We start from the raw sequence: 16,291 nt of genomic DNA, 5'->3' as shown, positions 1-16,291 counted from the left end.
ACTACTTACCACTTTGTTGAAACCAGTGACCTTTACTTTCTGGAAGTGTGCAAAGGCGCCATCCCGGGTCTTGGCCATTAGCAGCTGGTTGTTTTCTTGGTTTATCTCGTTCTGATCTTGACAAGTTGTTATATAAGTGACTTAACGGGAAAGCCGGATGTAATATTAAGTAGCATCAAGACCTGGCCTTTCCTTCTTTTGAATGACCAGCGGTGGCTTCGAGGAACCTGGTGCACTCAGTGGACGTGACCGCTGTACGCGTCGAGGGCCTGCTGTGTGCCCAGCACCCGGGATGCAGCTCAGTTCTCAGCCTGAAAAGGCTCTGGTTTCAAATCCCAGCACCAGAAGGTGGGGAGGGGGTCCTTTACCCAGACCTCAGGGCAAAAAGTACACTTGTTAAATATCCTTGTGGAAAAATAGCCAGCAGTATTGGGTGTGGTGGAGCAGGGCTGTAATCCCAGGTGAAGGGAGGAGGATCTGGAGTTCAAAGCCAGCCTGACCTGCACAGGGAGACCCTGTCTCAAGAACAGTAACAAAAAAGAGCCAGGCGAGAGGGCGCGTGCCTGTAATCCTAGCACTTGGGAGACTGAGGCAAGACAAGCACAAGTTCAAAGCCAGCCTGGATTTCATCCAGAGCCAGTGTGGAGCCCACTGCAGCCAGGCTCCACGATGCTCGGGTGGTCAGCACGCCACGACTGTGACCGTGACCGTGACCATGACCGTGTGGGTCTCAGCTCTTCAGAAGGGTTGTTGTCATCCTTCATCTTAGAGCGTTTTGAGAGAGGAGGCAGGTGAAGGAAGCGGTTTTGCTTTATAAAATCCCACTCCTGTAGCCAGTCCAGCCCTTTGAGTGCCAAGAGACAGGCATTAGTCCTTTCCCAGGGTGAAGCCCCAGTGACCCACTCGCCTCCCACGGGGCCCCAGCTCTTACAGCTTCTCCATGTCACTGCACCGTGGACAAGTCTCCACCATGTTAACCTTCGGGGGACAGCGTCCTCCCTGCCCCCCCCTTCCTTTTCTCTTCTCTTCAGCATTGGTGGTGATGGCTCCAGTGACGGTGACCTTGATTAGTTCCCCATCACCCAGCGTCACACAGACTCGCTCAGACGGTGCGAGTCTCCTAACATTTTCCTCAAAAAAAAAAGGTCCCCTTTTATGTCACACTTAATTGCTATGTGACTTCAAATCCTTCCTGGAAGATGGCAGGCCAGACCTCCTAATAAGCAGTTCTCTTCTTTCATCAGCCATGCCCAGGAGCCACAGTGCACCCGTGGCTGGTCCTGCTCAGTGTGCTATGCTCTGAGGCCGAAGCACACGTGGCTGCCTTGTGGTACAGCTCCTGATGCCCCATGTCCCTGCTCACCTCTCCTCCCAGGGTGGCCAAGCAATACAAGGGCAGGGTAAGAGTATCACTGAACAAGAGACAAATCCATATCGCTATCGACTTTGAAAACTATAAATCTGCAAAACAGTAAATTTCCAAGGAGAAGCATCAGGTCACATTTGTTAAGCCCTACTTCCAACCAGTATCAAGCACATGGCGAGTTTCCATCTAGACCCCCACGCACAGCCTGAAGTACGTGTGACCCACACTGTGGCCTGAGGTGACGCAGTCTGCAGACTAGAAATGAGGGCAGGACCTGCATGACCTCAACTCACCTGTGGAAATTAAAGATCAGTCTCAACAGAAGCCTAGGAGGATGGTGGCTGCCAGCAACTGGGCATGGGGGGGAGCGGCTGGTGGCAGGTACGGCCACCTCAGGAGGATTCTGGGCTCACAGTTAGCCATGCCGCCCAGTACCCACGAGGGAGCAGAATGTTCTGGACACAAACTGAGACCTGTCTGAGCTGAAAGAAACACTAATCTCCCAATCTGATCATTGCACAATGTGCACATTTCAAAACACCACTGCACCTCACGGATATGTACATTATCATGTGCCAAACAGAGTTGAAACAAAACAGAAATAAAGACCATCAACCATCTGTCTTAAACTTCTGGCCATTAAAATGCCCTGAAGACAGTAAGCCCTGGAGCCCACGTTACCATGGCGGCAACAGCATTTAGGGTCAGTGGAGTGGAAGGAGAGACCCGTCCTAAAGCAAAGCAGGACCCCGCTTCCTCCAGAGGCTGTAGCCTGGCACCCCCACAGCATTGCTTATTTTACCAAACAAAATGCCATCAGCAGTTTCAAGCTGAAAAATTATCAGCTAAGCTCAGAAGGATCCATTTTCCTGGTGACTTGATTTCCTAAGAGCCATTTTAACTCATTAATCTGTATAAAATGATTTCCTGGATCACCAAATCACACAACAGCCTGGCTTAATGGTGGGAACTTGATGAGTATTTAGCTGTGTTTCTCACTGAAACACAGAATTGCTAATGTGGGATTTGGAAAAGTGAAAGACAGAACATTGCTGTGCAGCCCAGAAAACTGAAGAAACAAATCACAGCAGTCAGGAGGGTGCTTGATTCTCCACTGACTCTGGTACAGAGAACTGAAATACACATAAGTATAAATACATAACTTTTATGACTATACTTAACAGCTATCCTTTTCTAAAGTAGGCTACAATTGCATATTCTGCATTTTAGGAAGAAAAGAGCAATGCTCTTCCACGATGCACACTTGAGGGTCTAGAGTGACAAGGGGGCCGGGCAGGAAAAGTCCTGGATAAGCCATTCTACCTGCAGGCATTTCAGCACAAAGCCAGTCAACAGTAAGATTAGGCTCAATACCCAACTGTGAAGAATGGTACCAGTGGGAAGGGGGAGGATACAGGAAAGGGTGTAGGAGGTGAATATGGTGGAAATACTATGTACTCATGTATGAAAACGGAAAAATGGGACCTGTTGAAACTGTTCCAGGAAAGGGAGCAAGAGGAGAAAGGAGAATGATGGAGGGGGTGAATTTAACTATGATATATTATAAGAACTTTAGTGAAGGTCACAATGAACCCCCAGTATAACAATAATTAAAAAAAAAAAGAAAAATGCACTTCCCTTTAGAATATTTTCCAGTTTTGATACAATGTGTGTATAATACAGATACAACAAAGATAATATTTTCAATAGTCCGATAATAGTCTATGTATAACAGATACAATAAAGATTATTTTCAAGTTAAAAATGTCAATATTCAATGCTAGCAGGAAAAGAATAGAACCTGACACCTACCTGTGGGCTGCTACACAAAAGGAACCCTGCAAGAAACTGGGAAGTCATGGCCTTCACACCGTTCTCTCTCAGAAATTAATTCTCCCTTTGAGAAGCTACCTTAAAGTACACAAGTGCTGCTACACCAAAATTTATTACAGCCCCAAAACAGAAACATACCTAATGTGCAACAGAATCACTAAATCAACCATGAATGCATGTCATCAAGAACTGTTGAGTGAATACGAAATTTCACAAGACACATCTGCAGGTAACTGGGAGGGCCAGTGTAAGGAGCTGCCCCGGACATGCTCACCCAGGATGAGGTGTGTGGGGGGGGGTTCCTGTGTCCTGCCTACAACCTCTCCCTGAGAACAAGCTCATCGTCTGGGCTTCCTCCTGCACAGGACAGTCCTGTGTCTAGAAGGCTGTGCCCTGCGTGCTGGCTGCACCTGCACCCAGAGCTGTCCTCACTATCTTAAGCAAGTGCCCTACTCTACGCCAGCTCCCAGACCCTCAGGGCCGTGTTCTCAGCATTTGCATGCAGATGCGTGTACACTGGACTAGGTCTGCTTCAAAACTGTGCTCACCTGTACAGCCAGCTACTTAGGAGATGACCATGGTGTTCCGAATGCTCAGTTTCGACAATGAAAGGTATTTTTAGAAGCAAATGTGCACAGAAATCTTTATGTAATGTAAACACAACATAGAGGGTTCTAATCACATCCGCCACCCAAATCAGACGTGAACACAAACTGAAGGGAGATGTGCTCTGATCTTAACTCCAACGTGTTCTCATATCCCAGGGTCCACATGGAAGAGAGTGGAGTGAAGAGAGAGGGCAGGCAGGAGGCAGGCAGGGAAGAAGCCCCCACTGCCGGTTCTCCCACCATCCACTACAACACACACGTCTTTTTCATTTGTATGCATTCTCACATTCTTGTGCAAATTTTCATTCTGTTCTGCAAAAAATCAGAATTTGACATAATTTTAAAATGTTAAAATTGCTGACCTCTGAATAAGCTGGGATCATCAGAAGACACAGAGACTTGTCTCGTGGCTTTTACCACCCCCCTCCTTACCCTCACACTCCCATAAGCAGCAGTTCAAGGGTGATTACTATTGTGTACCCAAAACTGCATACCAACCCTTCTGATAGGATCTGTCGCTCTGCTGGAGTCTCCAACTGCCACATGGCACCTCGGTACAGCTGCCGCCAAAGGAGGTCACCCCTGCCACTGCCTTGCCCTGGGGGTGCGGACAGTGCTTGTAACCCACACTTCCTCATACTGGTGTCCATTTGTCCTCTATACTTCTCCAACTGTGAGGCACCACCCTGACTCCATGCAGCTCCCTGGATACCTGTGAGCTGTCTTTCTTCCCCACCTGCACTTCTACCTGCTCCAAGTCTTACAACATGGTAACACTTATAGGACAGATGTGAATCTGAGTCAAGCCACTTCCCTCTCTGTGTGCCCCTGGGCAGAGCTGGCCCTGCCTGGCTGCACATGGACAGGCAATGAGCAGATGCTCACAAATTCTCACATGTGTTTTCACATTTAAGTGGTCCCTTAAACTTATCTAATAAATAAGCAAAACCCTGTAGATGCCAGGCAACTGGCTGCAAACCGGAGAAACCTCAGCTAGTTGGACTGAGCTGAGCTGGAGCTTCTGGTCGAGAACAGAGCACAGTGTGCAACACACATCGTACAGCCATCACAGGAGTCTGAAACCCAGCTTAGCTGAGCGCTACACACCTCCCCACTTCATAATCAGCAAACCCATTCAAGACAAAGTTGCACATTCTGTGTAAGATACACTGTACAACAAACAGCCCTCTGCTAGGAAAATATGGTTCAAAGCCGCATACAATGCCTTTGTGTGAGCCTGGCGGCCAAGTCAGAGTCCTTCTCCACAGTCACCCTGGACTCCTGTCCATTAACCAACATCATGTGACACATTAGATACTTTCAAAAGAAACTCTATTGTGGGTGACTCGTTAGAAGCCTCAGTTGTCTCTGGCACTGGGTAAAACCCCAAAGTGAAGGGTGCGGTGTGTGTGTGGCTAATCACATCTGTGCAAGCAAATCCAGGGGTGTTTATTCAGCAATCCTCCCCAGAGTGCCCGTGTTTTGCAAGTCCATGTGGGAGGCAGAGCTGCAGCTAGTCACCAGATGGGTGCCTGGGGAGGCACACCTGTACTGTGACCCGCCTCTCAGATCTCAGTGTGGGCCCCTTACACCACTTTGAGCTGCCTCGCTAAACATACGGTGAGCCTGCCTGTGAAGTCCCCAACTTTAAGCCCACTTCTGTGATGCTGCTGTGTGCTATCTCCACCTTCCCTGTGAGTCACCTCCATCTCCCGCTGTGAATCCACCTCCCTGATCCCATTCAGCCCAGCCCCAGAGTGTCTTCTACCTAATCTCCATCTCTCCTAGAAAGGGGTGGCAAACCATGCCCCATGACCCTGCTCTAAGAACACACTGCCCTGCCTCAGGAACCTGCTGTCTTCAACTTCCCCATCCAAGTCTTCCCTCAACCAGGCTTCAGTGGCCATCACAGATCCAGGCAAATCCAGGAGAAGAACATCTGTGGCTGCCTGCATTGCTGGCAGTGCAGAGACATCCCGTCCCCTGGACCCCCTCCGCACACAATGGCCTCCACCCAAGGGCAGCCAGCCAAGGTACTGCATGGCCCTCAATCTACATTTACTGGTACTGAGCTTTTCTATTTCCCACAAAGAAATACACCTGTCTATAGCCACCAGGAGCACACACTGAGTGTGGACACAGACACTGAAAAATGACAACTCCACAGCTGCTCCAATCTCCACATCTGTAACTGAAAACTGTGCTTTTAATTTTCTTAAGTGTAAATTTTGGCTATTAGAGAAGCATATATTACTGTTACTGTAGGTATTTACCAAACCCTTATCATGAGAGACTGAAAAGCAATCATTTCTCTGGTCTCATCAGATTGATCAGAGTAACAGTCCACAAGAATCTCCAAATAACAGCGATAGCGCCCAGGTCTCCTTTGCTGGCTTCAGAAGGATCAAGGACCAGCGTCGCCATCTCCTTACAGCTCCCATGAATCACAGCAGTTGCTGGCTCTGCCGGCCCTGATGACATCAGCTAAAGATAGCAGGGTCAGTAAAAAATAGCCAAGCGTGGTGGCAGCCCCTCCTGACATCACTTATGCACAGGCACGCTAGCTACACAGACACGCAAAAGGAAGAGCCAGCCTGGCTTGGGCATTCTTCAGGAAGCAGTCAGAAGGGCCACAAGAGCCATGGGGAGGAAGGTGTAAACTTGGTGAGGGGTCATAAACACAGCCTCTGGTCATAACGGGGTGGCAGTCACAGGACGCTGTACTCCAAGCCTGGAGGATCACCAGTCCTGCTGGACACTCCCATATGCAGGACTACCCTGGATGCTATGCTAAGGACCATCCAGTCTCAAGATTTATTGCTCAGGTTCTGAAGATGTCTGGCCCCTGCCTTGGACCAACCTAAGCTCTCCACTCATCACAAAACAAAGTATTCTGAAAGCCTCCTGTGTCAGACCCGCTTCAGCCAAGCTGAGGTCAGTGTGCATGCACTAGTCATAGGCATGCAGGCAGCCACCTTGGCCCTGCATGGAAGAGCACGGGAGGCCCAGGCAAAGGGAGATGTCACTGTATAGTCCTTGCTTACCTGGGGCTTTTGTGTGTACATTTATCTGTTCACTAAATCCAAAGGGTGAATGGTGGTGGAGGAAAGGAACACTGGAGGCCATTGGTGACATTTTAACATGAGCTAAGTGGATGCTGACAGTGTGACACAGGTAACACACAGAGCCCAGGGGCAAAGTTTCATGGCCCCTTGGCCATACCTGTCACGTGGGCCACATTAGTGAACTATGTCATAAACCAAGCTTTTTGGCTCCCAGCCACTGCATTCCTGCATGGGCCATGTGGCCCCCCTATTATACTTACTATCCTTCCCTTTCCAGAGCAAGTTTGCACCCCGCCCTCCCCCAGTCTAGGAGACAAGTGTTTCCTTTGCTTATCAGAGAAAGGTTCTGTCTGGAGCCTCAAGCACAGGCCTCCCCACCACTGAGTCAAAACAACTCCATGGCGACAATGAGAACCATGGACTCCACCTTTACCCACTTGCCCTGGCTGCTCCAGCTACTGACCACCTGTGGTCCAGTTTAGTTCTAGAAGCAGACCAAGGCCAGGAAAGCTCTCCACGTGGCCAGTGGGCCTCAGGAAACAGGCAGCTCAAGGCCTTCCACTGGGCACCCAAATCCTTCTCACACAAAGTGCAGAAAGAAGCTGCCCTGTGGGATCCTAACACTTCTCATAGTTTTTGGATGGCACCCGATTCTCCCACTAGATTTTAAACTCTAGCAGGAAGAGAGCAGTTCCCACTTTTGTTGTTTTGTTTCTGCATTCCAAGCATGCATCGAGCACAACACCCGATCTCTAGAGGGTGCGCGGTAATTACGGGCTGAAAAAAGCAAATGAGCACAGTGTTTACATTGCTAAGAGGAGGTTCTCACTAGGAGCAGCACAGATGCTTCAGAGGCCAGTAACAAGCTACATTCAGGAACTCACAGAACACATGCATGAGTTTGAAAGCTGTACATCAAATAAAAAGTGTGCAAGGTCTCCCAAGTCTTCATGAGATCTTCCCTGCCATGTCTGCAGGAAAAGGCATTAGAGCTGGAAGTCTGAGGATGCAGAGTTAGGGGTTGCAGTTTTCATTCTGCTCAGAATATTCTTTTCCCTTGGCATAACCTCTAAGCTTTGAGCCCATACTGCAAAACATACAATTTTAACACATTTTGCCACAGATTCTCTGCTCCTTTTAGCCCTTCAAATCGCACCCCTCCCTTCCCCAAAATGGATGTTTCTTCCAGTTTACAAGGATAAGGTAGGGGTCACTAAGGGATTAGTGAAGACATGCAGGGAACACAGACTGAGGGAGACAAGTTCCCGCCAGGGGCCAGACTAATGACCAGTCTGTGCTCATTTACTGGGCAGCTCTAAGACTGCTTGGAAGAGATCCTGGAAGTGTCATTACCATTGGGTTGTTTCCCTCCTGCAATGCCCACCCACACCCCCAGCAGACAGAAGACAGAGCACTCCCCCCTCCAGCTCTCAACTCTGCTGACAGACATGGTCCCCTAGAGATACCTTCTCCTTCTTCAGGGGTCACAGTGGCAGAGCTGACCAAAACTAAAAGGCATGAGGCTCTGGTAGCAGGGCAGTGAGAGACCCTGGGAACAGGGCTTTTTCCCTCCTGGTGCCCTGCAGCTGGACATGCCTCCCCCCACAGTTGGGGGTCCTGTGTCCCTCCTGACCCTTTACCCCTCTTTTTCACCTTCCTCACAGCAGGACCTCAGACCTCCATAATCAAAGGTCCATCCTCAGGGAGACAGGCTGCACCCTCACAATCCTGGAGGGTCTCAAGGGACAGGGACCCCTTGAGGGGTTATGAGGTCCATTACCTGGACCTGCACCCTTTACTTGTTGAGCACTGGGGCAGGGGGAGCATACCTGCTCTACCTCACATCTCAGCTGCTCGGTTACCCCGACAGTGCCTCTAAGTTCCCATGGAGGGAAAGCTTCCCTGGGCCCTCAGTGTCAGTGACTACACCATGCACTTGCTTCAGGACTCGAGGCACCCTGGTGGATATAGTAAGCACCTGGAGACACAGTGTGTCACCAGGTAAGTGACACAAGGGTCCGTGAAGGGCCACAAGTCAGAAACACACAGCAGAGGTGGCTGGATCTGAGTACAGTCCCTTGAGCTGAGCAGGCTGGTCTGTTTGTGGGATGGAGGGCTGGACAGGAAGGAGAGCTCTCAGCTGGGCTGGCCCTCAGTACAATGCCTTTTCCTCTGTGAGCACCAGCATCTGCATCTGAAGCTCCCTTGTCCCTTCACATATTCAGTCACCAGGCAGACATGGCTCCTGTCCACAGCTTGAGGGAGCTGGTGACAAACCTTTCACATGTGTTGTTTTGTCACCTACCAACATTATTTCATCAATTCAGTATCAATGGGTATTAGAAAGGTAATCAGTCTGCCTCATGACAAGCAGCACAGAGAAGCTGAAAATGAACAGATAAATCAACCCTGAATCTGCAAACTTCACAGTAGTGTTGGAAATGCACAGTGATGGAAGGGTGGAGCACCCGGACCAGCAGCTCCAAATCTAAAACACATACCACCTGAGTGCCTGGGGACATTTATGCTCAACCAAACCATGTTTGGTGCTTTCCAAAAATGTGTCTGCAAAAGAATCTTGGGTACCTCTGACTGAGACTGCAGCTTGCAGATTCTAGAGATGCAGAGAGAGGAGAGAAAGGGGAAAGAAGAGAGAGGTGAGATGGCTTTCAGGTATTATTCTGGAAAAGAGGCAGCTTTTCCAGATGTGGCTTGGGAGACAGGTGTTATTTTAGCTTTGACCTGCTCGTCAACGATTTTACCAGCCTTCATTTGGTACAACCAAATGAAGCTATTTCTTGCATTTAATTCTGATTTGATCACTCCATTTTTTATACTTGAAAAGCATCTTCCTCAAAGCAGAAGCACCTGCTCTTGGTTGTTTCCCAGTCTTGCTTTGGTAGAAATAGCGACAGAAGCCTCCACCTTTCTCATCTAGATGTGTGATGCTGTGCCCTTGACCCCCAGGCAGACAAAAGAGCCTCTGTGGTCATCTGCAGACCAGCAGGCCACAAGTGCGGTGGGTGCCACTTCTGTACTGAGGACATCCCCACTATCCTCCACCCCAAAAGGTCAGGTGCCCAGGCCCTAGCCCAAGTGTCTTCCTGAACTGCACTATGTCTGTCATTGCACCTCTATTTTGCTTGTAACCTTGTTTAGTATGCACAAAGGGGGAAGAACCTGGGGTCAGGGTTCCCACAGGAGTTTCCCAGGTCCACCCAGAATTCTGCTGGGCTCCAAACATCAAAACCTGCAGAGGACAAAGCCCACTCCCCATAAAGGGTGAAGGCTCTGGATTCCTACCCACCCCCGCTCTCACTTCCCAACACCTGGGCACAGCCTCTAACACAGTACACAGGAGTTAAGAGTATGAACCAACCCAGGTCAACCCTGCTCCCAGCTGGATCCTGAACTATATGAAGGCAGTACAATCTGTCTACCTGGTTCCTTGGTGGGGGGAACCCCGGCACTGGACACCCCTGCCCTGTAGTTAGATTTGAACCTGCAGCATCAGCCACAGGCCACAGTTTGGTGGCTCCACTGAGTGTCTCTGAGTCATGAGAAGTGAAATAGGGTCATAGCACTGGATCAGCAGCTCCAGTGGGCTCACAGGAGCCCAAGGGGACTGACCACACCAGGGGGACAGGGCCAGCACCCCCTCCTAAATTCCCTCCCCATAAACAGAACCTGTCAGGCCCTGTACTGCATGGCGACTATGCTGTGGTTTGGGCCAGGCTGCTAGGTTAGAACCTCATAATACGAGCTCTGGCAGACAACCTACCTCAGGGCATCGTGGCTCATGACACCTACAGAAACCAGGGGAACCAGGCCCAGAAAACACAAACAGCCACTGGGAATTGGGTTGGAATCTGTCCCCCGAGTGTCTGTATCGTGTTCCAACTCTCAAGCCCACATGGAGCTCCCCCCATACCTTGCACCAGGGCTGCTGGGGAGAAACAAAAACCCCACTCCACATCCTGCACTGCCCTCCATATCAACTGGAGATGGAGGGGAAAAGAAGGCACACAGAGCTTCTAAGGAACGATCCTTCAAAACCATTCTTCTGCCTCTCACAGGTGGATGCCCTCCTTCTGGCCTGGGGATGCTCAGGAGCAATGCCCTGGGGCGTGAAGTCCTCAGACCAGTCAAGGTGCCACCCTGAAGTTACCTGGGGAATTCACAAGCAACAGACAGGTGCAATGAACACTACGCAGTGCAGCCACACCTGTGCCAAAATGGCACCAATGAAAGCTGCCTTTAGAGGAAGAATATGCTGTAAGAATTCCTGAGAAAGGACAGTTTCACAAAGTACAAGAAGGGATGGGGTGACACTGGGAGAAGTGACAGTGTTGGGGGATCTGCCTAGGTGTGGAGAGGACCTGCCCGGTATGGAGGGAACTAGCCAGGTGGTTGGGGGTCGGGGGGGGGTCAAGCCAGGTGTGGGGGGACCCATCGGGTATGGAGAGAACCAGTCAGGTGGTGGTGAAGGAGAACAAGCCAGGTGTGGGAGGACCCAGCCAGGTGGTGGGAACCCACCAGACATGGAGGGAAACAGGCATGGAGGAACCCACTAGGTGTGGGAGGACCTGCCAAACGTGGATGAACAGACCAGGTGTAGGAGGACTGACTAGGTGTGACAGGATTGGTCAGGTGAAGGGGAACACCAAGGTGTGGGGGAATGTGGCTAGGTGTAGGGAGACCAGCCAGATGTGGAAGGGGGATAGGTCAGGTGTGTGGGACTGACCAGCCATGGGGGGGATTGACTAGGTGTGGAGGAACAAGGCAGATGTGGGGAAACCTGCCAGGTGAGAGGGACCAGCCAGGTATGGGGGAATAGGGCAGGTGTGGGAGGCATCAGCCTAGACACTTTGCAGAGCTGACAATTTACATGCCACAGCTCTCCACTATGTGAAGTGGGCTAGCCCACTCTGGGATGGAGTCTGGGGCAACACAGGGGTGCTGGTCCTTTGCTGCAGGAATCAGCCCAAGTGTCCACCCTGGATGAGCAGGAAAGCAGAGGACAGTGTTACCCAAACAGAGTTACCAGCCTTAAAAAGGCAGGGGCTCTGACACTGTACAATGACATGGGTGAGCAAAGGAAGCTGTGCTGAGGAGTCAGCTGGACATAAAAGGACACACCTGCTTGGTTCCACTCACTGGGGTCCATGGGTCACCAAAGTAACAGACAGAAAGTAGAATGGTGGGTGTCAGGGACTGAGGGAAGAGTCAGAGGAGTCAGTGCTCAGTGAGGACTGGAGTAAGAGCCCAGTTTGGGCAGATGAGAGTTCTGGAGATGGTGACACAACAACGTGAGTGTGCTAAGGCCTCTGAGAGCACAGCTCAGGAGCGGCTGAGATGAAAAACTGTGATATGCATATTTTATAGTCAAGCTTTGAGCATCACCACTTCACCAACCCAGCAGAAACCAAGGCGACTGTCAGCATGGGGCACCTCGAGCATGCTGAGTGCAAGAGGCTTTACGAGGCCGGAAATGTGGACCAGGGATGGCCATCTGGCCTCCACACTAGGGGCCAGAACTGGGTGGGGCAGCAAGAAGTCAGGGATGCCCACTGAGAGGTCACCTCCATTCCATCCCAACACATAGGAAAGTCACGGCAAACATGAGGGTCTTGTCTCCCTGCAGGCTCCCATGGCTCCTGCTGGACACCCCAAGCCAGGAGACACTCCCTAGGGCAGTGGGTGAAGCTAGAGGGGGAGAGGAGGGTGAGAGAGGCCAGGCTGATCATGGAGAAAGGCGTGAGCTAGAGAAGCAGACAGCAGGGGGTGTGGGGGGGCACTTCCCGTGACCACTTCTCTCTGCACAGCTGCTCATCAGCCTCCCTGCCATCCCCCAAGTGGACAGGAACCCACTGACACTGGCCTCACTGTGCCATTATCAACAGTCAGTTATCTGTCATCAGAAGACTAAATGGCACCACGTGACCTTTGCACGCACTAAACCAGGGACACTTCTGTTCTGCCTGGAACTGGAGACTCCAAAGTCAGCATTCACACGAGCTAAAAACTGACCAGGATCCCTTGTCAAACAATGGCACTTAAAAATCCTGCAAAATAACCCATCATTTGTGCAGTGGACATTCCTTTTTATTTTAAACATGTTTAATAATACAAATTCTTACATACATGAGAATCATAAAACTTTTAAAAATCATTTCAAGATTGTCCACTGGTAAGGGTTTGAGTGGTGGTGGTACAATGGCCCAGCTGCCATCCCTCCTCCACTGTGATCTGAGCCTCCATCTCAGGACCACTTATATGACACCACCCAGATCCCACAGGGCTGCAGGAAACAAGTCCTCACTCCCTTATTCCCAGTAATTCCAAGCCATGAATGGACTGCTCTACATTTGGGGAAAGGATGCTTAATCTTTACCTGTGGGCACCACTACACTGTTTACGCCTGGGGGGCCACAGGTCTATGAAAAGCAGAATGCAACTGCAGTATATTCAATTTGTGCCACTCAGGCCAGGCTGGGAGGGATGGGGAGGTTAGAGCACCTGAAAGCAAGAGCAAGCCTGTGCCGTGCATGATTGCTCTACGCATGGTTTAGAACTATCAACAGGCGGGCTTGTGTCTCCAGGGCACAGTCAGAGGCTACAGAACTGTGCTGTCAGCCAAGGCTCCCCCGAACCCACATGGAACTCCCACCGTGAGTCATGAGGTTCCTTTTGTTCCCTGCAGAGTGGAAGCGGGAGGGAAGGGCCTCCTCACCAACCTGTTCACTTCAAGTTAGAAGTTAAACTCACCTGGAAGTGAATGATGGCAGCCTCCAGTCCTGCAGACACAGCTCCCCAAAGAACTGGGGTTTGAGCTGCAGAGCACAGCTCTGACAGCTTGCAAACTGAAAGCACGTGAGGACCACCGCAGTCAGAGCACGGCACCCTAGAAGGCAGCTCTGGTTATGACTTCCTCTTCCTTTCCTTCCTCTCTTCTCACCAGACAGATTTAAAATTTGACCTGACTCAGGCTCTTCCCCTCTGAGTTTTTACTGTTAACAGATTTATTTGTGACTTGGGACAATTCTTCCCTTATTAGTCCAACTCATGTTTTTAAGCCACCACACTGCACACTGAATACTAAATTCCAAATTTCAACAAGTGTCCTTGGGACAAGAAAAAAAAAGCCCACAGAGTGGCCACCACCCACCCACTGCCCCATGTGATGACAAATGACCAGCACCGAGAGCTCTCAGAGCTCATCTGCAGCCACAGCAGAAGAGGCTCTGACCTGCAGGCCCTGCACAATGGTTCACAGGTTTCCCTGGCCACCTACATCCTCCCCCCAGCCTGAAAGTCCCCTGGAGCCTTGTCTTGTCCGAACTCCACCAGTCACATAACAAGGGGACTGGGAGCCCCCCAGGGAGCCACACCACTCAGCAACAGCAGATGTAAGCAGTAGATGGCTATGACTTGTCCTATTCTGTTTGGACCTGGCCTCTTTCTTCCCTTCACTGTCCATGCTAGCCACCTATGAACAACCTCCCTTGTCACTCCTGGTGACATTTAACAACTGGCTGGGTTCAGAGAACACCATGCAAACCAAGGAGTCAAGAGTCACAGCTCCTGAGAACTGGAGGACACTGTTGCCATTGGCCGGAGGAAGCCTGCACATGACCACCTTGCCGCTGCAGCCCTGCCAGTCCCTCCATCTGATGCTGACCACGAAGGACCTCCCCATTCCTCCTGGAGCCCTCCTTCCTCCCTTGGGTTCCTTCCTGATTGCTAAAATTACAGCATTGAGTTGACAGAGTGGAAAGCTCCCACAGGGCAGGCATGGGGAGGAGACAGGAAAATCCCCGATGGCTGTTTTCTGGGGCGTGGCTGTGCCCTGCCTCTTCTAAGTTCATTACATCCTGTTGGAAAAAGCTAATTTTGCACTGAGTAGCCACAGGGGTGGCAACTGCACAATAGCAGGTGCATTCCAGATGCATTCAGACCAAATTCTAGATGCACATGTGAGTAAGAATTATGCTCATGAGATCCAAGACCAACTCCATCAGTAATGCCAAATGCTGACACACTTGCTCACGGTGTGATGCCTGTTCAGAGTTTGAGTGTTCAGGACCATGTGCTGTCCTTTATTCTCTCCCAGAAGGGCCCATGAGGCTAGTGGGTATAACGTGAAAGTCATGCCCACCATATGTCTGTAAAGAAAACCACAAACAACCTACAGAACTAAATACCAATGCTATCATCCAACTGGCTGCCCCACCTTGCCAAGGGGTGCTCTAGAAACTATGTGAGCAGGCTGTCTGAGGTCTGGTGCTCCCCACAACTCTGATCTCAGCTCCAAAGAACCCTAGGGGGCTAGAGAATAGGAGGCACCAAGCACCTGTGGCAATCATGGGTCACAGTGGACGCACACTGTTGGCCCCTGTTGCCCAGCTGCAGCCTCAGTGGTCAGCACAAAGTCCCCGGCCCATCTCAGTCACAACCCATTTCCAGCCTGTGAAGGAGCCAGGAGAGGCCCATGACAGGCAATTCTTGCTCCCTATGGGACTGATGGTGATGGTGGGTTCCCACTGTCCCGTCCTGTTTCCTGTGACCACCCTCCGTGAACTGGATTCCTGATAAACACTTGGCACCCTGCCCCCCTAAGCTGCTCTGGAGAGCTCAGCCCTTTGACACCAAGACACGAACCAAACTCTCTCCTTTGGTCAGGCCATTAACAAATAAAATAATCCTAATTGTAAACTCAAACTCAATGTGACCTGACCATGGCAGGGTCGTGACAAGTCCTCGAGACCACGTGCCAACCCCACACTGGGAAAGCCCCATATGGGCTGTAGAGTCTTCTTGGATTGTATGGAAACTGCCCACCAGATGTGCAAGGTAACAACCTGCTGAGCACCTCATCCTACTGCTGCAGGAAGTAAAATCACGGTGCTAAGGAAAAGCCACAGACTCCTGCACCTTAACCTTTACTCTCCCATCAATTCCAAAGATTTCAAAGGCAGCTGGCCAGCTTGATGTTACAACGTGGCTCTAGATGAGCCCAATGTTCAACAGACACAGTTGTTCAGCATTACAATGGAAGCTTCTCACTCACAAAGCAAGCAGGAATAAGAAGAGGGTTTCACTTCTGAAACCATGCCTTTCCTTAAAAAGCAACAGCAGTTTACTCACAGAATCACGTCAACTTAAGAATGAAACATTTCAGACCACCATTGAGAAGAAACAACAGGAAATGTTCTCACAGAACCAATACTTCTACAGGAAAGCACTCAGATGTTATGTGAATCAGCCTACTTCTTAGGGATGTTTTCAATAATAAAAGAATCAATGTTATAGATGAAAAGCGAAAACTTGTTCAAGCCAAACGATTAGCAGAACAGAGCTTCTGGAGGGCAGGCTCACACAAAACACCATCATTTCAATTTCCAAAAATGCAACTTAGG

General features: G+C 50.3%; 1 protein-coding gene across 14 annotated transcripts in view; it reads right to left on the bottom strand.

Annotated features, from left to right (window-relative positions):
- The window catches only part of LOC141424775 (probable guanine nucleotide exchange factor MCF2L2), a 139,296-nt gene that overhangs the window by 2,152 nt on the left and 120,853 nt on the right, over nt 1-16,291 (bottom strand). For 9 of the 14 annotated variants that reach the window (XR_012449682.1, XR_012449681.1, XR_012449680.1 and 6 more), the window contains one exon: nt 10-1,461. The exons of 2 other annotated variants lie outside the window; for them this stretch is intronic. The gene's annotated coding sequence lies outside the window, so the exon portion shown is untranslated. Of the gene's footprint in view, nt 1-9; nt 4,120-16,291 lie in introns of all 14 variants that reach the window. 3 more of the 14 variants (XR_012449679.1, XR_012449677.1, XR_012449678.1) reach the window with 1 other exon arrangement.

The sequence above is a fragment of the Castor canadensis genome, chromosome 7 (assembly GCF_047511655.1).
Source record: "Castor canadensis chromosome 7, mCasCan1.hap1v2, whole genome shotgun sequence".
Taxonomy (NCBI): domain Eukaryota; kingdom Metazoa; phylum Chordata; class Mammalia; order Rodentia; family Castoridae; genus Castor; species Castor canadensis.
The sequence above is the reverse complement of the archived record's forward strand: the minus strand, read 5'-3'. Positions and strand labels throughout refer to the sequence as shown.